Consider the following 24,790-nt stretch of genomic DNA (forward strand, 5'->3'; position numbering starts at 1 on the left):
TAGCTCAGGCACCTCCCTGTTAGTAGTGTGGCTTTACAAACTCATAAAGGCATCAATGAAATTCTGTGGGTGCTGTGTTATTTCTTTATGTGTTACAACCATGGTAACATCTTAGATGCATTTTTATTCACCTAGATTTGATGCTGAATCCTGCAACATTTTCCACGAGAGATGCTTGGGGGCAATGTGGTATTGGAACTAATTATCAATGTTTCAAGCATTTCTCCATGCTGTGTGCAAAATACAGCCAAAGCAATCCAGATTAAACCCAGTAGAGCAAATCACTGTCTTATGTTTGCTTGTTTTGTCTAGCCTCTGAGGAATGTGAGCACACTGGGACATGGATGGTGTTCTTCCTAACAAACATACTGTGTGCAACTTGAAGGTTCATAGAAAGTCCTATAGGTCAGAATCTATCAGAAATGTAGTCTATAAAAGCTGTATTGAAACCACAGCATTTTAATTAGGTACAATAGTTCTTTAGTCATCCTTTGTTGCTGATTTGTCCAATGCAGCCTTTCTCAATTTTCTTTACCATTGAGGAACCCCTGAAGCATTTTTCAGGCTTTGAGAAACCCCAAAAGTGGCACCTTTATGTGAACCTATAAAAAAAAAACGGTAATGACTGGGGAAGGCACTGGCAAACCACCCCGTATTGAGTCTGCCATGAAAACGCTAGAGGGCGTCATCCCAAGGGTCAGACATGACCCAGTACTTGCACAGGGGATACCTTTACCCAACATTTAAACTGTCTTTATTGTCCGAGATAGTCAGGAGAAAATATGTTGAAGCAATAGAACAAAGTAAGGCAAGCTGAGTATGGAAGGAAGCAGGGTTAGCTTTCCTTTCCTGCATGCCCTAGTTTTGTTTTAAAATACACTCCCTCTGCTTTAATGAAGAGATGGATTCATATTGCCCCCAGTTGCAGTGTTGTAAATTCAGTCATAACACTCAAGAGATCTCAGACCACTGATCTTGCTCACATCAAAGTGATGCATGTTTGCTCTATTACTGTGGGACTGAGAACTGGAAGCTTTATCTCTGTCCCCTGTTGCTAGAGCAAGTGAGCTGCGGTGTAGGGCAATGTCTGGGCCTCTGTTTCTATTATCTCTTGGACTCTGCAGCATTATCTGCCTGCCAGAATGTGCAAGCAAAGTTTTTACTTCTGTTCACTGCAGGACAGATAGATTAGCTGCCTGTCTTGGGGAAATAGGAGGCTATAGCTCTGTCTCTGTTGCTCCCCAGTCTGCAAAACAAGCTAGCTCTTTATGAAGGATGAGTAGATTAAAATCTCTGCCTCTCTCATCCCCATCACCCTTCCAGTATGCACAAGCAGAGTCTTTCCTGACTAGCTGGAGAAGTAAAATACATGTAATAACTTTCAATAGGATCAATCTGATTAACCCAAAAATTTGCTGAAGCATTTGAGCTCATCAGAACTCTTTTTTTAAAAAAGGTTTTATTTGAAAGTAAAATTCTACATATTATAGAACTACTATTTCTTAATAGTATTATGTTGCTATTTTATAACAGAAAATAAACAACCCAGAGTTGAATGCTACAAAATGTCAAAATGATAGTGGGATGGGAAGCGGCTTTTTAAAGCCATAAGTTATGACCTGATTTATTGTTCTCCCTAATGTTCTATTGTTCATAATGTTATAGTTATTATTGTATTATTATAAACTGAGTTATTTGTATTGTTCCTGTTTGATGTAAACCGCCCTGAGTCTTTGGGGAGGGCAGCATATAAATCAATCAATCAATCAATCAATCAATCAATCAATCAATCAATCTTACTATTCTCTGGACACAGGCACTTACCTCAACTTTATAGCTGATTTTAAGTTATACCACATTCTCTCAGCAAAGCCAATGCCAGGATAGAATGGGTCAAATGAAGGCTACTTTGGCCAGCTGTGTCCCTCAGTTACCCCCTCTGCTCTGCCACTGGACTTTCAGCCTTGCACTGGCCAAGAAACAAGAAGATCTCCTGATTAAATCTTATTGTCTAACTCTCATAGGAAAAAAGGAGCTCCTCCTACCCCCCCTTTGGAATCTCTTCTTGGATATGAAGCATTGTGAATAGCATTTCTCCCCAAGTAGACGTCAGTTAGCCACACTCCCAAAGATCCTGGGTGTAAAAACATTTTAATAACTGAACATATATCCTAGAAAGCACAGATAGTTGGAAACAATAAACAGACAAGTAAAAATAAGGTGGAACATGTAGGAAATGATCAAAACCCCAACAATTTCAAAAATTTGGAAAAGCTTGAGGCAACCATATAGATCATGCAACCAGAAGACCAGAGCATGATGCTGGCCAACAAAGGCAGTGATTTTGAAAGGATTTTTCCCATTGCCATAATGCAAAAAGTAATTGGGTGCTACTGATCTCTCGAGTGCTCTTGTGGGAAAATGGATTCATGTGGGGTGGGAAAAGACTCTGTTGGAGCCATCCCTGCTTGGCCAGGAAAGCTGGGGTTGCATCTGGCCAGCCGGTAATCAACAGATAGAGTTGGGTGTCGTCAGCCTACTGATGACATCCCAGTCCATATCCCTGATGGTGCATGTAGATATGGAATAGCACTGGGGAGAGTCTCATGCCCTGTGGCACTCCACAAGAGAGTGGACAGCAGTGCAACTGTTCCTCCCCAATGGCTATATTATATATAATTTATATTTATTTACACAAATATTTCTAATTCTATATTTATAGAAAACTCTCCCAAAGCCAGTAAGCATGTTTCATTGTTGTAAGCAATGACTTAGGGAAGGAAACTTCCAGGAGGAGAATAATTGCAATAGCAGCATATCCAATGATCTAGGATGGTGGAATGCTTGGCATACTCATATTAGATGTGAGAGGCCCAATGAATGAGGGTTTTCTGAGTATAGACTAAAATAAGAGTGATACCATCTTGGAGAATTTCAAAGGAATTTCAAAGGGATAGACTAGTGTCAAAAGACTCATTATTTTGGTCGCCACATACTTTTCTATCTGTTGCAACCAGAATAACAAAGAATATTGTGGCACTTTAAAGATAATAAATTGGTTAGTGTCATAATAAATTTGTTAGTTGGTGCCACAATAATCTTGGAGAAATAGTTCAAAAGGAAAACTTAAAAGCAGGAGACATAAAAAAGATTCATATCTTTATATTTACACTTAATTACAAAGCGAGGTAAATAGCTACAAATAATGAACAACCAGTCTGTGGAACTCTCTGCCTCAGGTTACTATTAAGGCAAAGTGCTTATGAGATGTTGACAAAAGTATGAATGAGATTAGCATCTTCTTTATAGTTAGAATGAAAATGGCAAAGGCCCTTGGTGTTCCCGCATCAAGCCATTATGAGAAGGCCACATGAGAGTCAATAGGAGCTGTTCCCCTTCACATGGGATCTTGGCACACAATTAGCAAACCTTTGTACACTCTCCGAAATATGTGCTATCAGAGACAGGCTAGATGCCTCTTAGTCTCTTGGAGCAATTTCAGTGTTCCTGTGAGAATGATTCAATATGCATAATTACTTTTTGGAAAAGGTGCTTAGAACCAATAACCTGTCAGGCGTAAATTTGATAATACACTTTACGGTCCACCCCTTCTGAGTGCACCCGATTGCACATAAATCAGTTATGTCTACATCAAGATACTTTTAGAGAAGGCAACATTCAGGCAGTATTTTTGATTCTGTAACTCAGATGACCGTGTGTGTTTTTCCAAACATGTACTGGAGGCAAGTACCAGTAATGGAAAAGAATCCCTCTACCTTTGTGGTTCCCAAGAGAAAAGTGTAGTTAACCTTCTACTTTCTATCATAATGCCTATAGTAGGACTAAAAAAAACCAAGTAATCTCTGCAAAAACTCTGACAAATGAATTTGGATCAGTTTCCATTGTATTCGGGAGTTTGGGGGGGGGGGAGGCAAATTCACCTCTGAGCATCTTTTGCATCTTCATTTTGAATACCTTTCTGACTAGTATTCAACTACACAGCCAGTGTTAAGACAGAACAACATGATATGTGTAGTTCCATATTTATTTTAAAGGACCTTTTTATTTCTATAGATTGCAGCTAGTGAGGCTGAGGTGTCCCAGGGGAGACCAGTGGTGTTAAGGGGGAGTTTTAAGCTTTTCCCTAGTGCCATTTTCACTTGGAAAATTTCCATTTCCACCCTGCTTGTACCACTGCTGTAAGGAGGGGGAAAAAGGAGTGTCTGTACACTTGCTGTAGTTGAAGAAACCTAGTTGGGAGTTGGTGATTGGGGGTGGGGGGAGGTAGGTATTGCAGAGTAAAGGGTTAAATAACATCTCCAGTCTTCCTTGAAAAGTGAGTCCCAGCAGTTACCAAATCTATCTCTTAGCAAGTTCTTTAAAATGAGCCCCAAACTACATATAAATTATAGTTAAACCCTGAGTGTGCTCCTTGTAAGGTACTGAAGTAGCAAAACATGAATTGCTAACGGGAGGTCTAAGAAGTGGTTTTTAATTAGCTTTTGTATCCCCTGTACAGGGTCTGTAACACTGAAACAGCCAATATGTTTCCTCAGTCACTGGAAGTCCAGACCCAAACTCATTTGGTTTTGGGTATAGTTTTCTCATATTTTCAGCCTTGAGAAGAAAGCGGGTCAGTGGGCGGGGGAGGGGGGATAAAAAAACATAACAACCAGAACTAATACATTGTCATTCCAGAATCTAGTTAGTGAAATTACAGCTTCTGAGCTTTAGCAACTGTGATTTTGTGAGGAAGTGGATCCCTCCAACTTTTTGTTTTCTTTGTTGATGTGAGTATGGCTGCCCTTATACGTAGTAGAGTATCATTCTGCTGATTATTAGTAATGGTTGTAATGATTCATGAGGTGATTATAGAGGTTTTGTGTTAATAGTTCAATGCAGGTCTTTTCTGTCCCGGCACTGACCTAGTGGAATGAGTTCCCGGAAGAGCTAAGGGCCCTGATGGAACTGAATCAGTTCCACAGGGCCTCTAAGATGGAGCTCTTCTGCCAATGAGCACTGAGTTGACTGGGCTCCTTCTACAAGGATCCCCCCTGAATCTGAAGTCAGGTCAAGATTGGAATGCGTCACAACAAATAATTTGGTGATATAGCTACTATGATGGTTTTAATTTTTTTTTATGTTTTAATGGTTTTATTATATAATTTAAATGTATTTTATCATGTTGTTGCTTTTATTATGTTGTAAAATTGAGTGTTGGAAGCTGCCCCAAGCTGTCTTGCTGGGAGGGGTGGGATACAAATTGAAAGATAAATTGAAAGATAAATAAATTGAAAGATAAATAAATAAACCAAAGGAGAATTGTATTCTTCTATGTCAGGGGTAGTCAAACTGCGGCCCTCCAGATGTCCATGGACTACAATTCCCAGGAGCCCCTGCCAGCATTCGCTGGCAGGGGCTCCTGGGAATTGTAGTCCATGGACATCTGGAGGGCCGCAGTTTGACTACCCCTGTTCTATGTTTATTGAAATCAATGGACTTTGAAGAGTATAACTCTTCTGTGGACTTTCTTCATATGATTTGCATCTTGGGTCTTGTTGGTACACACAACTCTTTGAGGTCCATAATTTTTATTATTCCCACTTTACAAAACTGCATGGTTTGGCAAGGACCACTGGATGTCTGTGCCTAAAAGAGAGATATAAATGCATGTCTACCGGGGTTCGAGTTCAAAGCATTTATCTTCAGGAGCTTTATGTATATAAATATATGGAACAACATGAATGTAGCAGACTGTTTTGAAACCTATCTTTTGTTTAGCAGTCAGGAATTCAATAGGCATGTTCCTGGAAATAAAGTTGGGATATAGGGGGCATTTCTGCACACTGAAAAAAAATAGCGTTACATCAACACCATGGGATAACGCTATTAAATAACATGCCTCTGGCCATTCCTCACCTCCTGGCTCTTTTAATGATTCCTTTTGGAATCATTAGCCTTGAAGCAATCTTGTTCCTGATTTTGGAGGGGGGGTTAGAGAGGCATGTTTAGTGCATTAATTGGTGAGGAATTTTTTTTTTTTGCTTTGCCTGGACAATTTAACACATATTCATTGCTCCAGGCAGTTTGCTTAAAAAAAAAGAAAAAAGAAAATTCCCATCCCCAGGAGAAGGGAGAGGGAGGCGGGTGTGAGGGTGCGTGCTGGAGGCAGAGATAGCACTACTTTGGCTCCGCACATCTTCTTGGCATGTGGCTTGCAGGGTGCTCTCCTCTTGCTTGCGCTACATAGTTGGGGGAATCTACTTTTTGGGGTCCCCCAACTATCACTTTAAAATGGCGGATGTAGCTGCCAGTTTGTTGCGTGGACGGTGGATGTTGGCAATGTCATGCAAAATGCCAAAAATATGGCATCTGCAAAAAGGTTAGCATTACACTTTATTTTTCAGGTGTGAGAAGAGCCAGGGAATTTCCTGGAAATGCCGCTTATCTGCTGGATAAGTCACATCCCTACATACATACTTACTTCACCCTTTTCCTGGAAGTTCTTTGAGTGTACAGCCTATATCAGAACAGCTCTTGCTTGGGCTGGGGCAGCTTTCAAATGGTCTCAGGAAATGAGAAACTGGTTTGAAACATGTTCAACTGCAAGTGTTTAACAGGCCCAGCCTCAGTTCTGAATACCACCAAACAGGACCCGTGCCCTGGAAAGATCCTATTAGAAGCCCATTCTGGTATGCATCAGATTGAGAGGCAGCACATTCCCTTGATTTAATTGAAAGCTGGTGCTGTGGGTTTGGTTTAAGCCGCCCTCCTCCTCCTCCTTCATTAGATAACGTCTCGCTGAAACCACACTCTGCAAGCTCACAGCATTCCAATCTGCTGATCCCAAGTGGCAGCCCGCTGGGGCTCTGCTGTGTGAGCAATACATGTGCTGATGGGGCAGAAACAATAGAGACAGGCCCTTCTCTCCCTGCTTCCCAGCCTCTCGCAGCACAGTTCAGTTCTGGGCGTGTCCCCAAAGCAGACAGGAGATGCTCGTTCTTCAAAATACTGGGGAAATCTGATCCACCCAGTGTGGGAAACGTGACCTCTACTGGGAAAGCAGGTCATTGTGAGGAAAAGTGGAGGGGGAAATAACAAGGGCTGTGACTCTGTAAAGATTTAATAAGAAGGCATTTTGAAAAAGGATGGATGGACACAGAAGGAACGGGAAGGGAGAAAGGGCAGGCGCTGTGATTACAAGCACACAAGCTTCCCAAAGGCAAATACTGGGGGATGGAAATGGTTTGTGAGAAAAGGGCCCAGCCTGAACATGCTTGCCCCTATTGACAGAGTGCAGCAGGAAACGATGGCAGGAAGCTGAGGTGCAAATAGATTGTAAAGAGCATCGCTCGCTTTGCCAAAATTTTGCTTCCAGTAATGTTCCATAATGTTCCTGTGTGTAACTGCCACAAGATAAATAATAAATACAAATAAAATACAACACTGGATCATTTCCCTGCATAGTATCCCCCACTGTGACTGTGCATAAGTCCCAGGCTGCTTACTGCAGAAGGACTTAGGCAAAGTTATGGGGCTGCAAAATGGCACAATATGCACAACCTGCTGTAGCATAGTAGAGGAGAGTTCTAATCTGGGAGGTTTCATCACAAACACACCAGGTAGCCTCAGGGCCAGCCAAAAGGCTTTGGACATGCTAAGTTGGCTGGACTAGGTGGCCCCCCTGACAGCTGGCCCAGCCTGTCCTCTGGCACCCTAGGCCCCTAAGGCCTCTGGATACTGGTAGGCTTAGGCATGCCATTCTCTCTTGGCCTCAGTCCTTAATCACTGGAGACAGGTGGCAACAGGACCAGTTTACCTTAGAGAGCTGTTGTGCAGATTACTATGATAGTGTTTGTGAAGCATTTTGAACACTGAAAGTGCAATGCAAATGCTAAATGCTTTTACGTTGAGGTTCTGTTGCAGCTTAGAACCACTAGAAGAAAAAAGCGTCAAGCTGGCGAGTGATTCAGTGTTCAAAACAATATCGCAAAGTTCAAAACAATTTCAAACCGGATTCCCAGGTATAGTCCGTTTTTGATATCTTCAACAGTGAATTCTCAATAATATCCAAATTTGTAGGGGTCTACGCTGGAGGGCGTCACCCCAAGGGTCAGACATGACTCGGTGCTTGCACAGGGGATACCTTTACCTTTACCTTTACTAATATTAACATCACTATGTGTAATTCCTCTATAGCAGTGACCCACTATAGTTTGGGAATGAACTATATACTCAAGACATTATAAGAGACTAAGTTATTTCCAACAATCATAAAAACATTATTAGAGAAGATTGAGTTATTACAATACTGAGAATTCACTCTCTCTCACACTCCACTGTTGATTTGTTGCCTTTAAAGCTGCTTTACATTAAAAGAATACAATGGGAGAAAGGTTATTCAGAACTCCATGTGATATGTAGTTCAACTCTTAAACTCTTGCATGCCGATATTTCTGACCTATTTTATTTCATTTCACTTTTCAGTTCCTCAGTGGCCTGAAATGATCTTTCCTCTATATGTGTGCTTCCTCCAGCTGAAATGACCATGTATGAGGGAAGGGATATTAATTCACATGTTTAATGTGCATAATTGAAGTCCTGACTGATACTTCATCATGTATACCTGAGAAAGAGTAGTTAAAAAAAAGCTATTTTTTTAGAATATCCAGGTTCTGTCTTCCAATCAAAACATCAGTAGAAGTTATATTGTAGCAACATCATTTTGTTGTTGTTAGGTGTGAAGTCATGTCTGACCCATCGCGACCCCATGGACAATGATCCTCCAGGCCTTCCTGTCCTCTATCATTCCCCGGAGTCCATTTAAGTTTGCACTGACTGCTTCAGTGACTCCATCCAGCCACCTCATTCTCTGTTGTCCCCTTCTTCTTTTGCCCTCAATCGCTTCCAGCTTTAGGCTCCGGGGAGTCCTTCCTTCTCATGAGGTGGCCAAAGTATTTGAGTTTCATCTTCAGGATCTGACCTTCTAAGGAGCAGTCAGGGCTGATCTCCTCTAGGACTGACCAGTTTGTTCGCCTTGCAGTCCAAGGGACTTGCAAGAATCATTATACCATAGCAATTTACCTGCTACTGATTTTTGTAACAGACTGGTAAAAAGTGGTCCAGAGGAGAGTGGAGCAAAATGGCAGGTGTGAAAAGATACTCTATTGCCACTTGAAATGTCTCTGCATTTAGACCAGCAATGATAGCACAACAGGGAATTGCCCCAGAGTGGTTGGAAGAAATCCAGAGTGCCCAGGAGGGAACCCAGACACTCCAGATGTATTTATGGAAACCAGACATGCTCAGATATGGTACTGATAGTATCCATTCCTTATGTGCAACAGCCTGTAGAAACTTAGGTTTACTTTCAGGATTAATTTTCATTGACTGATAGCAAACCAGCATCTAGGCAGCCTAAATCAAGTTGCAAGGTGGAGGACACTCACATGACTCAAGGCAATTCTGCACCCAACAAATGTAGTGAAATACTTACCTTTTGCAGATACCATATTTTAGGCATTTTGCATGACGTCACTAACATCTAGCGTCCCAGCAGCAAACTGGTAGCTACATCCTCCATTTTAAAGTGCTAGCTGGAGAATCGCATAAAGTGGATTCCTCCAGCCATGTAGTGTGAGCAAGAGGAGAGCACCCACATGCCAAGCCACATGCCAAAGAACTATACAAGGAACTGTACAGAGCCAATGTAGCACTATCTCCGCCTCCAGTGCCCATCCCTGCCTCCCTCTCACTTCTCCCATGGATGGGGTTTCTTTTCTTTTTTTAAGCACAGTGACTGGAGCAATGAGTATGCATTTAATCGTCCAGGAAAAAAAATTCCCCCCAGTTAACACACAAAGCATGCCTCTCTAACCACCTCCACCCACCCACCCCTGGATTCGGGAACAAGATAAATTGGTAAAGGCTAAAAGGCTCATGAATACAAAAGGGTTGGCATTAAAAAGAAGCACTATGCATCTTTGATTATATGCATAAATGTCTGAACTGAGAAGTCTGACTTATTAAAAAAATAAAAATTTAGCTTGCCTTGCAGCCCCTTTAAAAGAAGGAGAAAGGTGATTGGCTGACTTGCATGACTGACAGGCGGAGGAGAAGCGCGTGTATAGCATAGCTCTCTTCCACCATTACAGGCAGGTGTGCAGAGTGCCAAGAAGAGAGAGAAGGTAGCAGAGGGAAGCAAGAGTGCCAGGAGGTGAGGAATGGTGGGGGGCACATTATTTCTTAGCATTACGCCATTGTCCTTGCGTAATGCTAATTTTTTCAATATGTGGAATATTCTCAATATTATTCTGTACAAAGAAGAATATACTCTTTGCTATGCTTGTTTTCTCTGTGTTGGAACCTGCTGCCTTGGAAGAACATTCCGCCAAGGGAAGTGTCACCTTGAGGCTGATGTTAAATTGCTTTGGGTGAGAATTAAGCCTTATCCATGCCAGGCTAGCTGGGAAATGAGGTATCTGGTACAATACATCCCACTTTGCATGAGAAAAGAGTTTGAGAGCTTTTGCTGTGTACTAACACCCCAGATTGGTAACTTCTTCTCTCCAAATACCTCAAAGGTAAATATTCATGAAAGGAAAAAAGAAATCCCTGTCCAGAAGGGCTCACTGGTTAATTTAGGCAAAGATATGAGTGTGTGTGGGAAAAGGATGGGGCAGAAAATAATAACTAGTTTAAACAGCCTATATCCATTTTTTAAGTCCAGAGGCACCATTAAGACCCACAAACTTTTATTCAAGGTATAAACTTTCTGTGCATGTATAATTCTTCAGATACAGTCTGAGAAAGGGCTATCTAAAGGGCTATCCACCTGAATCTATATATATACCCCAAGGATCTGTCCTGGGGCCTGTGTTGTTCAGCATATTTATAAATGATTTGGATGAGGAATTAGAGGGGATACTGATTAAATTTGCAGATTATACTAAACTGGGAGGGGTAGCAAACACAACCAAAGACAGAATCAGAATACAGGATGATCTTGATAGGCTCGAGAAGTGGTCTAAATTGAATAAAATGAAGTTCAATAGGGACAAATATAAAGTTCTGCATGTAGGTAGGAAAAACCAAATATATCAATATAAGATGGGGGAGACTTGTCTCGGCAGTTGCTTGTGCGAAAAGGATCTAGGAGTCTTAGTAGACCATACATTGAACATGAGTCAGTGGTTAAAAAGGCAAATGGGATTTTGGGCTGTATCAAACGGAGTATCGTGTCCAGATCACTTGCGGTGATGGTACCGCTGTACTCTGCTCTGGTTCAGCCTCACTTGGAGTACTGTGTTCAGTTTTGGGCACCCCAGTTGAAGAGGGATGTAGACAAACTGGAGCGTATCCAGAGGAGGGCAACAAAGATGGAGAGGGGTTTAGAAGACCAAGACATATGAAGAAAGGTTAAGGGAGCTTGATCTGCTTAGCCTGGAGAGGAGACAACTGAGAGGGGATTTGATAACCATCTTCAAGTATTTAAAAGGGTGTGATATAGAGGATGGAGCAGAGTTGTTCTCTCTTGCCTTGGAGGGACGGACCAGAACCAATGGGATGAAATTAATTCAAAAGAAATTCCATCTAAACATCCAGAAGAAGTTCCTGACAGTTAGAGCGGTTTCTCAGTGGAACAGGCTTCCTCGGGAGGTGGTGGATTCTCCATCTTTGGAAATGTTTAAACAGAGGCTAGATAGCCATCTGACAGAGGGGCTGATTCTTTGAAAGCTCAAGGGGGCGGCAGGTTACAGTAGATGAGCGATTGGGATGTGAGTGTCCTGCATAGTGCAGGGGGTTGGACTAGATGACCCATGAGGTCCCAGTCAAAGTCTCCTCTCAGTCTCACCTACCTTACAGGGTGTCTGTTGTGGGGAGAAGAAGGGAAAGTGATTGTAAGTTATTTTCAGACTCCTTTGGGTAGTAAAACCTGAGGTACAAAAACATGCTCTTCTTCATAACAGAAAATATACAACTTAGGTAAAGCTGTGTTGGTTAATAATCCATTCACTTAGAGTCGACCAAACACTAGTTGTTACAAATCCTATACTAGGAAATGGCACACATGATTGGCACAATTTACCACTGTAAGTGAGAAATAGCCATGGGAGCACCATACACTATTGTTTTAGTATGTTGGCATAGATCTGTGCATGATTTGTCCCTGAAATGCTGGCAGCTAGTATTTCCCTTTCTGCAAAGCACATCTAAGAACTCCCTTAGTCTTGCCTGCTATTCCTTTAACATATTGGTTTTTCTAGCATCCCACCTAACCTTCCAATATACCTGAATTTAAGGATTTTGCTTTTTTTTAAAAAAAGAGCCATATTGTGCCCAGTTAACTCTGGAGCAATAGGTTGCCACCCCATGCTCTATGAAATTGGTTGAGGAGAGGGGCCTATATTTATAAATATGTTGAACAACACAGGCCCCAGGACAGATCCTTGGGGTATATAGCTTTATAGTGATACTATAAATAGATGGCCCCCATATCTCCTGGAGGCCCCCACAGCTCTCCTGCCATGCAGGAGGTCAGCTAGAGTGGTGCGGTGGGCATGGAGTGTGGCCTCTCACCCTTTCCTGGGCCAAGAGGCTGGCGGGAGCATCAGGGTTGGGATAGAGCATGTCCACTCAGCTTGATGCTCACCTTGCCAGCAGGCAAGAGGCTGGTAAGAGTGGTGGGGCTGGGATAGAGTGTGGCCATCTGACCAGCCTTTCCCCATTGACCCCGAGGCCAGTGAGAGTGGTGGAGCCAGCGTACAACAAGCCTACTCAGTGTGCCACTCCACCCACCAGCAGCCAGGAGGATGGGGAGCACAGGGTGGCCTGCGCAGAACATGGCTGGAGGACCTTCCCTCAGCTCCTGGTAGGCAGGAGGATGAGGAGTATGGAGCTAGGGCAGAGAGGACATGAACAGCTATCCAGAGCTCCACTACTTACCTCATGTTGGCTCCTCATCCCCTCAGGAAGCGCCGAGAGGAGGAACACGGAATCAAACCCGGCTCGCCAGATTAGAAGAAGAAGAAAAGTTGGTTCTTATATGCCGCTGTTCTCTACCCAAAGGAGGCTCAAAGCAGCTTACAGTCGCCTTCCCTTTCCTCTCCCCACAACAGACACCCTGTGAGGTGGGTGAGGCTGAGAGAGCCCTGATATCACTGTTCGGTCAGAACAGTTTTATCAGTGCCATGGCGAGCCCAAGGTCACCCAGCTTCCTGCATGTGGGGGAGTGCAGAATCAAATGCGGCATGCCAGATTAGAAGTCCTAACCACTACACCAAACTGCCTCTCATGATGACAAGTTGGGCCATCTTTCAGCAGGCAGTGAGGGGAAAAAATGCACAAATGGTTAAATGGAGCCATCAGACTGCTACTGTGATTTCCTGTCCCCTTCAGTAAGGATTCAGTCCACTAGCATCTGACCACATGCATCAGTCCATGCCGGTCCAAAGCAAAAAGACGTTTGTGTCTTCCAGAGACACTCCCTCCCCCACACACATACAACAGCTTGTATTCCTTGGACCACCCACCTCTAACCTTCCCTTCAATCTTTGCTTCCGTTGCAAGTATCCAAATATGTGTGTGCTAGTAAAGTATATAAAGGAAGCATATTTATGCAAATTGCACCGAATGTCAGCCAAGGCCAGAAATGCATTACTTAGGTAGAAAGGCTATTTCAGATATAGAATAACGCCATACTTTTTATCTGGCTTATCCCTGTTTTGAGGAATGAGGCCATGAGAAAAAAAACATGACATATATTGTCTGCCTAGAGTCTGATCTCTGATCCCTGAGGCTAAACCAAACATCCCGACTATCAGGGCAGGTCCAAGATGTGGTTCTGTCCCAAATCTTTGTTCCTTATTTTCAGGGAGAAGCACTCCAGAATGGAGTTTTTGCCGTGCTGTCATGAATATTATTGTGCAGCTCTTGGACTGTGTGTGATTGAAGAGCAGCATCCGGAGCTACATCACAGGGAGTCCAAGGTTGTAACTGTTTTATGGACTGACTAGCAGTAGAGCCCGCTGTTAAAAAAATACAGCGGGCTCTAGGGGACGGTTTGCCTCCCCCCCATGTAGCAAAACGCTCCCCAGGCCCCGGGGCCTGGGAAGCATTTTTCGGCGGCGTGCGAGTTAGGAAAACGCTCCCCAGGCCGCGAGGAAGCCGATCCATGGCTCCCAGAGCCACGGATCACCTTCCCCGGGGCCTGGGGAACGTTTTGGCTCCCTGGTCAACTTGGAAAAACAATCCCCAGGCCCTGGGGAGGGCGCTGAGCGGCTCAGCGAGCCGGCCAGCGGGCTCCCCGGGGTCTGGGGAGCCATTGTCGGGATGGGGGCCAGGGAGCCTACCTTCGCTCTTGGTGGCCAGCAAAGTAATGGCTGCCGTGGAGCAAAGGAAAGCTCTGGTGGGGGGTGGGGTGGGGTGGGAGGCGCTTCGCGCCTCCCAGTTGGTTGTTGGCCGGGCAAGCAGCCAATCAGAAGCCGCGCACCTCCCGATTGGGCCCTCCACTTGTCAGTCCAGGGGAAGGGGCCTATCGGCACCCTTCCTCATCCGCCTTTGGGGCCCTTACGGCTTTATTTATTCCTCTCCACGAGGAGTGGTTAAAGATGCTCCTAAAAATGTCATCGCTCCAAGGACCTCCTTCAGTTGTCGCCAAATGTCATCCCTGGCCATCGTTTACGGAAGCAAGCCCCCATCACACTGTTTCTCCTGCCTGCGTGTCTTTGGGTCCCCTCACCCCTCTTGCCACTCCTTGTATTATTATTTCTATCTCCAAAGCTCCATCATCATCACCTCCTCCTCCTGCTGCTGCTGCTGCCGCTGCCGGGATGGGCACAGGGACGCTGTGTGAGGCAACCACGGCTATTTCCCCAAGAAGGCAGGACATTCTCTGCTTTATCAGCTCATTGCAGATTCACGCAAAAAACGTTTGAAAGGAGAGAAAGGTTTTTCCCAGCGGTGTCTTATCAGGCTGCTGAGCCCTGGATGCTGCTTTGTTTCAGCTCGTGTTCCAATTAAAGATGGAAATGACATTCAAGTGAACAATTGCTAATTCTCAGAAGATTATCTGAGTCTGACAGCTGCCCCAGTGCCTCCGTCTTGCTTCAGAACACACAGTCCGTGAAGCAGGCCTCTTGCTCTCTCTGTCGGGCAAATCCCTGGCACAGCAAAGGCGTACTTGCTCGTTTCCTCAGCGCTTTTGCTCATTCAGGGGGCGCACACACAAACGACAGCTCCAATCCCCTAGCCACTGAAAGCCTTACCCATTTGTGCTCCCTGTGTCCATGGCTGCTTTTTCCTCAGCTCCCCATAAACTCCAGTCCCTTTTAAATTAAAAAGAGCAGAGGGTATTCAAAGCCACCGGAATCAGTGACGTAGAATTCAGTCCTGTGCAACACCAAGCAACTGAGACAGCAGAAAGAAAAAACGAAGGGCCCAAACAACACTTGACACTGGAGTTTTGCATTGTCTGGCACCAAAAAGCAGCGGTGAGGGGGCAGGATCTGCATTGGGGTTGCAGCACTGGGACAAGTGGGTTTCACATGTCCACACACATCATGTTTCTGATTGCACACACCACCCCTCCACTCCCAGCTAGTTTGTGCTGGGGGGAAAGATGGGCACAACCTATCCTTTCTCCCAAGCAAGATTTAAAGCAAACGGGGGAGGGTGAGAATGGCATTTGTGCTTAAGGGAATTATTTTATAATTTATGTTATTTATAGTGTGCCTTACTCATGGGGACTCAAGACCGATTACATGTAGTGAGTCAGTACAATCAACAGAATGGAACATTCAATATAACCCTATACCCTGCTTTTCTCTGCCTTAAGGAGTCTCATGGTGACTTGCGATTGCCTTCCCTTCCTCTCCCCTCAACAAGCACTTTGTGAGGTAGGTGAGGGTGAGAGAGCTCTGAGAGGTCCCCCAGCAGCCTTCATGTGGGAGTGGTGGGGAATTAAACCCAGGGCTCCAGATTAGAGTCCACTGCTCCTAACCACTGTACCACACTGGCTCTCAATGACCAGTGTTCAAGAACTTGAGGAGTCTGGAATCACCGGAACAGACTGCAACATAGCATAAGGACTCACATGATGTATTAAGTAGTATCGAAATTATAAGATCCTACTTTACAGTAAATTATACACAGCAGTATAGACCACAGTCCCAATAATTTATCCATGGAAGTTTGTAAACCCTTTTGTAGAGTGCAATCCCATAAGCTGCACAGAAAAGCACTCTTGAATAGTTCAGTTTTGCATAGGAGAGTGGGAGCTTTCCTGACCTCCTTGGGCAGGCTATTCTGCAAGGTGGGAAGCACAAGTGCAAAAGTATATTTAAAGTACTTGTACAGGCACTAGCTGATTTTGCCCATTAGCAGGTTGGCACCTGCAGAAGCCATTGAGCTCCCACAAATAATGGCCAAGGCCATGGTGGTTTTTTAATGTGATACCTAATACCTTAAACAGAGCTTGGTAACAAATGGGTAGCCAATGAAGCATAGGCAGAATGGATGTAAAATGGCCACTACATCTAGATCCCACTAACACGGTGGGAAGAGGGATATCCCCCTTTCCCATTCCACAGTCCAATCCATATCAGCCCACTCCCATAGCTATTATTTAGGACCAGATCACACGCCTGAAGTGCCAGTCACAGAACTCTAGCACAACATGTAATTTGGCCATGCATGCTGGAGGGGAGGGGCAAATTTAGACAACCAGGAGCAACAATCCTCTCATTCTCAACTGGAAAGGTCCCAGAGGGACTGAAGGAGGCAGTGGTATGGCCACTATTAAAGAAACCAACTCTGGACCTCCGGGAACCCACCAACTACCACCCTGTCTTGCATCTAGTATTTCTAGGGAAGGTGATGGAAAGAGCTGCCACAGACCAACTATCAGCATTTCTGAATGAAGCTTCAGTCTTCGAACCAGCCCAGTCGGGCTTCCGGCCTGGCCCTGTATTGGCCTCAACCATGTGCCTGGCAGAAAAGCTCCATCTTATAGGCCCTGTGGAAAGCTTACAATTCCGACAGGACCCTTAGCTCTTCCAGGAGCTAATTCCACCAGGTTGGGGCCAGGGCTGAAACGGCCCTGGCCCTGGTCGAGGCCAGTCGGATGTCCCTGGGGCCCGGGACAACCAGTAGATTCATACCCGCAGAGCAAAGAGCCCTGCAGGGGGCATAGACAGATAAGCGGTCCTGCAGATAAGCAGGACCCAGGCCACGTAGAGCGTTAAAGGTTAAAACCAATAACTTGAATTTGACCCAGAAGCAGAATGGTAACCAGTGCAGATGTTGTAGCACTGGCTGGATGTGGGTCCCCCCAAGGTGTACTAGTGAGGACCCTCACCAGCTGCAGTTTCCAGATCAAAGCCAAGGGAAGGCCCGCATAGAGCGAGTTACAGTAGTCTAGCCTGGAAGTGACCGTTGCATGGATCACTGTAGCCAGGTGTTCTGAGGACAGGTAGAGTGCTAGTAGCCGTGCTTGGCGCAAATGGAAAAACGCCACTCGGGCTGCCTTTGTGAACTGAGCCTCCATAGAACGAGAGGCATCAAAGGTCACTCCCAAATTCCTGGCAGTCGGTGCAGGTGTTAATTGCACCCCATCCAGGCATGGGAGGTGTGCCTGATCCTGGCCTTTTCTGCCCAGCCACAGGACCTCCATCTTGGAGGGTTTGAGTTTCGGGTGAGTCTGCCTGAGCCATTCAGCCACTGCTTCCAAACAACTGGCAAATGTATCCGGATGTGTGGAGTCTGTCCATTAGAAGGTATAGCTTGGTGTTATCTGCATACTGGTGACAACCCTGCCCAAAGCCCTGGTCCAGCTGGGCCAGAGGGTACATGTAGATGTGTAAAAGAGTGGGAGAGAGTATCGCCCCCTATGGTACTCCGCATGGGAGCCCAAAAGGGGCTGACAAATCATCCCACACAGCAACCCTCTGTGTCCAGTTCTGGAGAAAGGAGACCAGCCATTGCAGCACAGCCCCTCTAATCCTAGTTGCGGTGAAGTGGTGGGCCAATAGCTAGTGTCCGACCATGTCAAATGTGGCCAACACATCTAAAAGCACAAGAATGGCCAAACTGTCTCAGTTCAGCTGGCACTGGATATAATCCGTCAAGGCAACCAGAGCAATCTCCACCCCATGGCCAGGATGGAAGCCAGGCTGGTATGGATCAAGGGCTGAAGTTTCCTCCAAGAAAGCTAGGAGCTGGTCTTCCTCCTGATGGATGGTTATCCTGATTCTCCCCAAGACACATTAGCCAGATGTTTGGAAGTAGTGACAGGTTGGCTCAGAACCACCTGGAATTCAGTCCTTCAAAGACAGAGGTCCTGTGGTTCAGTACAAAGGATCCTAGTGAGGAAGCATGGTAGCCCTGTCTGAATGGATGCAGCTATTAGTTGCACACCTAGGCATGGCCTTTAACACCTCCTTCTCCATGGAGGAACAGGTCACAAGAGTAGCACAGCTTCCACCTATGATAAGCTAAGCTACTAGTGCCCTACCTTGCCTCAGAACACCTAGCCACAGTGATCCATGCAACAGTCACCTCTAAAATAAATTTCTACAACTTGCTCTACATATACCTACCTTTATACCTGCTCCAGAAAATCCAGCTGGTACCGAATGCAGCAGCCAGGGTTCTCACAGGAGCACAGTGGAGGGCCTACATCCATCCCGTACTCCAACAGCCATACTGGGTACCAGTTGAATTCTAGATCAAGCTTAAAGGTCTTGGTAATCATCTTGAAGGCCATACATGGATCCTGTGTACTTGAGGAACCAGTTCCACAGGGCCTGCAAAATGGAGCTCTTCCACCAAGCCTTTGGTTGAGGCCAACAAAGCAACATCAACAACTAGGGTCCAGAAGCCCCCTCACTACCACCAGTTGCACCCTACAAATACAACACAGGGTGACCCTACAAATACAACACAGGGTGACCAGGGCTGGCCATTATTTGACCACATTATTTGACTTGTACATGCTTGTACATCATGCCCAGATTCTCCAACATACTCCCAAACATCGCCGTGCCCCCCCCCTGTTTTGCAATAAATATTGAGCCCGAAGAAGGTTTTTGGAGAAACTTGAATGCCTCATCACTGTTTTGTGACAGCTTAGCTGTTTCTAACAAAAGGGATTGCATTACTTCTGCTTATGGCTTATGACTTTTTACTAATGGACATGTTTAATAAATACATTCTGAAAGAGACACTTTATGGACAAAATCAGAAGAGGTTGCAAAAAGCTGTCCTACTTTTGGGGGAAAACGTTGCTGTTGTGAGTAGCTGAAAACTTCTGCAGAAATCTGCATTTAGTTACTTGGATAGGCCACTTGTGCACAAGGTCAACCTTCATCTTTCACTCCCAGGCTAGACAACCACAAAAGTGGGAACATCTGGAAACATCTGAGCATGAGTCATCCATTTTTGCAAAGAGTAAGGGAAGGTGAACAATTCACTAATGCTCTCCTTAGTTCTACCATCCAATACTTCCTATAACAGTGTTGTTTTAACTGCTCTTTTGGATGAGCAAGCAAGAGGCACACGGCATTATTTAAATTTTTTTTGTAGAAAAGTAAAGTCCAGATTAAATTATTTTCTTGAAATCATCAAGAATTTTTTTTTAAAAAACTCAGTATTCTAAAAACATTTCTGTGAATCATTTGAGTCACAGAATTGAAGTGATAACATAGCATTGGCAGAAAGAAAGAAAGAAAGAAAGAAAGAAAGAAAGAAAGAAAGAAAGAAAGAAAGAAAGAAAGAAAGAAAGAAAGAAAGAAAAGCCATTTAATTCTATACATCTGGGTTATGTAAATCTTGTTCCTAGGTAAACATGCATAAGACTGAGTGTTGGTCTGCTTTTCTCATTTCCTTTTATACCTCCTGTTTTTTTCAAATTTGCTTATCTTATTTTTTAAACCCTTCAACATACTTGAAACTTAGAATTCCAAAGACTCCACAGCCAGCACATTTCTCAAAATGCAGAGCATTTCCCCAGTCCTGGTTCTTCCTTCGAAGCTCAGTCCTTTGGTCATTAATGGTTTCCTGATGGTGTAAAGAGACCATTATCTCTTCTGCACAGGCTGCTTTCCCTCTCATCCTCTTCATTACTTTAGTTCTCTCTGTTTTTTACTATGGGATGCTTGAGTTCAGGAGACCAACACGGAAGGGGCTGAGTTACAATGAACCCCTGACATGGCCTGGTCAGCAGTCTGCTGTTTGTCTTTCTGCCTCACAAATATTTTGGTGCTTGACTCTTAGGATGCCAGGAACCCAAAAGGTGAGCTGCAAAAACAATATTAAAAAATCTTATAAATATTTATTAAACAAATTGCACTGATATACATTAAAAACATAATATAAACAACACATGTCTAACTGCATATGACAGAATAGACCAAAAGTGTTTCGACCTTGAGGGATCTTTTTCAGTGGTCAAATTAATGTGTATAATGCTCTTTTGTACAGTATCAAAATCTAAAGGCTTGCTGGGTGGCAAAGAAAAGTCTGTTGGGTGTAGCTCCAACCAGTATCTTTAAAGTATCTTATTTGGAGCCCCCCTTCTAAACTACATCTTATCTGAGGCCATTGCTCTCAGCTTATGTCTAGCTCCACATCAAAAGTGCATTCCCGGGGGTGCCAGAAAAAGCTTTTCAGATACAAATCTCTCTCCTGAGCTTTTCTGATACAAATTCCAATAGTGAACTGTAGGAAAACCAGGACTGGTTCTTTGGGGGAGAAGCAAGTTAGTGTCAGGAATCACCCCGGTTGATTCCTTGGGATCACTGGAATAGACCGTACTGAGCTAGATCAGAACTACTATCATCTGATTTGGTTGATGGAAGCTTCATATGTTCACCATAGACAACCTTGCCAGTTTTCTTCTAGTAACTCATTTTATCATCTACTTCATGATCTTATCCCAAGTGCCACTGAGACTTCTGTATGCTGTTTTCCAGTACCTTATTTTTATTGTACAAGCATATGCAGTGGCATAATTACAAAATATGAGGAAGGGGGAATCAAGAAGACAGATGACAAAGAATAAATCCTGCATTCCAGTGGAAGGAAGGAGATAAACTGGAAACGTTTCTTCCAGGACATTAAAAATAAAAAGTGAATGGTGACAAGAGTGCCTTCTGTACACTGGGACAGGGCAGTGGATCGCTGCTGAGAAAACTATTGCTTCTCTCTCACTGGGAGACACTGTTAATAGCCAGTGCCGTTAATGGCAGTCATGAAGGGGAAGGAGCTTCAGTGACTCTAGAAGATAATGGTTTCCTGGAATTTGCATACTAGGAACAGTTGACTGGAGGAGAAGGGTGTCAGACAGCTGCTCTTCTATGAGCCCCACAGAAGAGGCTACATCTTTCCCTAAAGCCATCTGTTGTCTGAGTTTCGGGAAGAAAAGATATCATTATTTAAGGGAATTCTTTGTGGATGAAAAATGTCCACTGGGGATGAACTTCCCTGTGAGAGGAATGCCTGACAACTCAGTGTCAGAAAAGACCTATCTGCAGGGCTGTTCTCATATCCTTATATTCACCACTCCTCCCAGTTCTGGTCTGACTACTGTGTCGCATTGACATGTTCTCCTATCATGTGACCACAGCAGACTGTAATTGGAATCAAGACTAGGCCCTCAGACTTGTTCTGAATGCCAACTGAATCCTGGAACATGCCGGAGTGAAAAATAAGGAAGAAAGTATCATTGAGAATGTGGAAAACACCATTCACTCAGCTTGTTACTACAGACAGTCCTGACATCCTTACGACTAGGTAGAAGAGCTGCTGGGTCAGTAGATTATCTGTGTTTTTGAGGCAGGATCTTTCTCATTTGAAAAATTAAGCTGCAGACTGTAATAATGCAGGAGGAGGTGCCAAACCATTCCACATGCATTGGATAATGCACTTCCAATCTGCTTTTGCGGCAGGATTCTCCTGTGCAAAGCAGGAAAATCTAAAGTGCATTGAAAGTACATTATCCCCCATGTGCAGAATGGTTTCTTCTTCAGATACAATGGGGCATATTTTAAAGGCCAAAAGAACAAATAAAGAGCTTCAAATATACAAAGAACAGCAGCAATCAGATCTTCCTGTCTGACTCCATATAGTTTAAGCAGTTTGTCCTTGATGCCAGGTAAAACCAAATCACCCATCCATCTTCAGAAAAGAAGGTGCTAATTTGTTGGGAGTTACTGTGACATTACCTTTTGCTTGCAGATCAGGAGTACCTTACTCCCGTGGGTTCTGGCATTTAGGTTCATACAGCTGGGAGGGTGCATTCAAAACAACACCCAATATTAGCAAGAAGACACAGGGATGGGAGTAACTGGTTTCAAGACCAGGGGCCCGCAGGCAGTCTACAGTTCTAATTAAGAAACAGAATTAAAAGTGGGGATTCTGCCCCCTGAGATTAAACCATTCAACACATATAGACGTATCAGAGGGAGGAAACAGACTTTTATTGCAATGCGTACAATAAATACACCACCAAAACTTTTTCGGACATCAAGAAGCACAACGGGGCCCTAGCAAAAGGTTGCAAAAAACGCGACCAATAGCATCTCCAAACCAATAACATTTATTCCTGCAACTGTTGAAGAAAAACTATCCTAGAATTATACACCTAACAGGTGTAAACCTAATTTCCCATCTAAGTGGACATCTTAAAGCTATTAGTTCTTACGGGCACAGACTTCATTAACCTAGATAAGTCTCCTGCACGTCCACAGTCTGCAGTCTTTGTACTGTACAGTCACATTCCCTCTCAGCTCTCTTTTTATCTAGGCCAAGTACTTTCCATCTGTTTATTCACTCTAATTAAGTAATAGGTAGCACTGGTAGACCATGAGCCAAACCTGTGCCACATTTGGCCACTAGGTCAAACGTTACTCCCCTCTGCCATGGCAGAGGCCAGTCTAATTTAATCACAGCTGGCTGGAATATTGTCCCTTCACACATACTTGTGAAGCAGCTGGAACCTATTAAGGTTGCCAACTCTGGGTTGGGAAATACCTGGAGATTTGAAGGATGGAGCTTGAGCAGTGTATAGTGTCATACCTGGGCCAATTTCCCCAGGGGAACTGATCTTTGTCACCTAGAGATTGCATGTGATCCCAGGAAATATCCAGCCACCACAGAGAGGTAAAACCATACAGATAACACTGAGTTCAGAACTGTTCTAATTGCTCTTTTGTGTGGTTGTTCTTGTTCCAGGAAAACCCCAAGAAAGAATTGCCAGATAGTTATGAGAAGAGGTCAAACACCTTTATAGAGGTGAATCGTTTGTTCCATGCAATAACCTCTTGCCTGATAGATCTTGCATGCTTTTGAAAATTTATGCTCTGATTGTGGAAACCTATCTATAGATGCAGCTTATATAATTGCACATGTCAAATTACATGCTGGTTATACCTAATTTCCTGTACAAATGTGCCTTCTCTCTCAGGGATTTGTAGTATTTCAAGCATGGCTGGAAGGGTACGCTCCATCTGTATTGTCTTGCCTCTGTCATATTGCCATGCAATTTCTTTCATTTAAACTTTGCTTACCTTATTATAATTTGTAAAGCTATTTCATACAACCATTAAATGTGGGGTGGGGGGTGGGGCTGGGGTTGGGAATCATATCTGTTGTGCCTGTACCAATACCAAACCTGCATCTGATCTTTACAGGGCCTATGCACACACAGCCCTTCATGGTATTCAAGTATCACTCTGACGAGTCCTTGCTGTAGTAAAGTGTAATCATTATGCTGAAGTCAAAATCCAATGCAGGGCCTTGCACTTAGGTGTGTTTATCTTGATGAGTGGAAGTATGCTTAGCTTTGTCTAGTATCACAGCCTTGTCTAACTAAAGTCATCTAATTCTATCTGGGGCTGGAAAGATACTGTAGCAAACTTTGGTTCTGATCACTCTGAAGCTTACTGATTGTAGCTTTCTCCCCAATTTGCCTTGGGTGTCGAGAAGCGTTTGTTTCTGCATCTCTTGTGTATTTATAAGACCATCAGGATTTGGAAGAGGTGAGTTTGCCTAAGTGGAAAGAAAGAGCACTTGGGTGTCTGCATGAAAAGGAAACACAGTTCTGATGCCAGAGCAGGCAAAGAAAGGAGCAGATAGACTCTGCTGAGCAGTTTGCTGAAGCACCTTGGGGATACAGGATCTCTCTGGTGATCTGATGAAAGGCAGCAGATGTGTCACTCTGCAGATCTGCCGTCTCTGTGTCTCCACCTGTATATTTGCAAAGAAAGCAACTACAAAAAAGTGCAAGTTTCCAGTAATCTCTCATCCCCTGAGAACCATCCCTGGCAAGCAATAGACCATGGCACTTTCCACTGTTTTGAGAAGCAGGGTGAAGGTAGGGGAAACTAATTGGCAGGGATGCTGTAAATTCATAAGGAGCAGATTGCTTAGGAAGTCGGTGGCCTGTATTTGAATGCTTTGTAAATACAAGTGAAGGTCACTTATGCCTGCTTAAGAATCACTGTTTGGAACCAAGATGCGAGTGACTCCATCTATCACACCTCGACTATTATTTATTTATTTATTTATTTATTTATTTGTTTGTTTGTTTGTTTGTTTATTTAATTTCCCACCACTTGTGGCGGATTACAAGATAAAAATAAAATACAAAGTCCCCTAAAAACCCCTCTAAAATTACAATTACAGAAATTTACAACAATTACAGAGTCCAATAACAAGCGCGGCGGCAATGTTGAGGGCTGGGGATGAGGGGAGACCTGCTGGCTGCCACTGTTAAAATGTGATAGAATAACTT

Source organism: Paroedura picta, chromosome 4 (assembly GCF_049243985.1).
Source record: "Paroedura picta isolate Pp20150507F chromosome 4, Ppicta_v3.0, whole genome shotgun sequence".
Classification (NCBI taxonomy): domain Eukaryota; kingdom Metazoa; phylum Chordata; class Lepidosauria; order Squamata; family Gekkonidae; genus Paroedura; species Paroedura picta.